Below are 2,115 nucleotides of genomic sequence, written 5' to 3' on the forward strand. Positions count from 1 at the left end.
ACTTTAGCCGTGAAAGAGCATCTTGGTTGAAAGAAAGTCTCTGCCTTATAAAAGACGCCAGATTCCTTCTCCTGGGATCCTTCTTGGGGAGAACCAAGTAGTAGCCAATGCCCAGATCTGCTTTTATCTCTCCATTTTGGTCCACGTACAGTTCACATTCTGAAATATTCCAATGTTCATTCTTCTCCAGAAAGGAATGAAACTAAAATGGGAACATCCAGGAATTTGAAATACAGAAAACATTGTTTATTATGCCACATTCAGTCTTTCTTCTACAACTGTCTAATCTCCAAATATGGTTAAGTACTACTGCCATTATCTTTTGTCATATACTGACAAAATATAGAGAAAATATAATTGACACAATTGGTCATTTATAGGGAACGTTCTAGAGCAGATGAGAAATAAAATGAATAGAGAGGGGGAAAAGATGATTCATAAACTCTTTAGAAACCACAGGTAGATTCCCAGAAAGCATGGATTTATCAAGAAGAATGGTGTTAGGCTAATCTCCCTGGTCATCCTGATGGAAAATACCTCCAGATCACTGTTACCTCTAAGGTGCGTGGCCACACGGCCAAAAACAACCCACCGTGCACCCTTTTCAGGGCCGCACAAGGAGCTGGGGGTTGGGGGCGGGGAGTGACGAAAGTGACCCCCCAATGCCTCCTGCCCCCTCGCGCCCCTGGCTTCTCGACGCTGCCGCCCACCTGCCCAATCCGGCCCTCTCTCCGGCTTTCTCCTCCTCTGCCTCCTGCCTTGGGGCGCGGCTCTTCCTGCAACAGTGGCTGCAGTGATGGCGGCGATGGTGGTGCGCGCTCAGAGAAAACCTTCCCACAGCAGAGGCCGGCAAAGGTTCTTTGGAATGTGCACGCTCCCCATCCCCCTACCAGCCCGCCTGGAACATTCAAAATAAGAAAAACCTTCGCCAGCCTCAGCCGAGAAGAAAGGAAGAGAGAGAAAGAGAGAACAAGAGAGAGAGAGCAACAGACAGAGCGAGATAGTGAGAAAGAGAGAGAGAAAGGGGGGGAGAGAAAGAGAGATAGCAAGAGAAAGAGTCTGCGGAGAGGGGCAGCATACAAATCTAATAAATAATAATAATAATGAGAGAGAACAAGAGAGAGAAAGCATGAGAGAGAGAAAGAAACGAGAGAGTGAGAGAGAAAGCAAGAGAGAGAGAGAAAACAAGAGAGAGAAAGCAACAAACAGAGCGAGATAGAAAGAAGATGGAGAGAGAAAGTGAGAAAAAGAGAGAGAGCAAGAGAGGGGAGAGAGAGAGAGAAGAGAGAAAGAAAGTAAGAGAGAGAGAGAAAGAAAGAGAGAGGAGAGAGGAAGGAAGAGAGAGAGTGAATGAGAGAGAGGAAGAAAGCAAGAGAAAGTGAGAGAGAAAGAAAGCAAGAGAGAGAACAGTGGAAGGAAAAGAGAAAGAAATGATAGAAAAAAGGGGAGAAGAAAAGAGAAATGAGAAAATGATTGAGGCAGAGAATGACAGGAAAGAGAAACAGAGAGAGAAATGACTGTTGGTTTAAAGCATATGGTAAAAAGCACCAAATAATAACAGAGAAAAAACCCCTCAGCCCTCACCTGTTTTTGGAAATGGTTCAAGAGTTCACACACACACACAAGGGAGAAAGAGGGAGAAATGAGAAACAAATGAGACAGAAAAGGAGGAGAGACAGGAGAGAGACCCAGAAATGAGAACAGTGGTAGAAATTTGAGGAGGGATGATTGATTATTAAATATAGATTGACTGTGCAATATTGGTAAAAGATATATTTAGCTGTTGTTTAATATTAAGATGTATTAATTTAAAAATTGGATTAGAATTTTAGAACTAAATGGAATTACATAGGTAAAATTAATGGAAGATACATATGATAAATAAGGGTTTTATTATATGTACTGTATGATTTCATGAGTTTGCATTATGAATTTAAAATATACAGTACTTGGAAATGTAGAAGATTGATGAAAATTAATAATAGTAAATACTAAGTTCCTGAAAATTAATTGAGCTTGGAAATATTGAATGAAATTATAGAAAAGTGTAATTTATGGAAATATATTAATTGATGCATTGGTGTTCTGCTGGATTTTCATAGTATTACTAGATTA

Source organism: Erythrolamprus reginae (assembly GCF_031021105.1).
Source record: "Erythrolamprus reginae isolate rEryReg1 chromosome 13 unlocalized genomic scaffold, rEryReg1.hap1 SUPER_13_unloc_14, whole genome shotgun sequence".
NCBI lineage: Eukaryota > Metazoa > Chordata > Lepidosauria > Squamata > Dipsadidae > Erythrolamprus > Erythrolamprus reginae.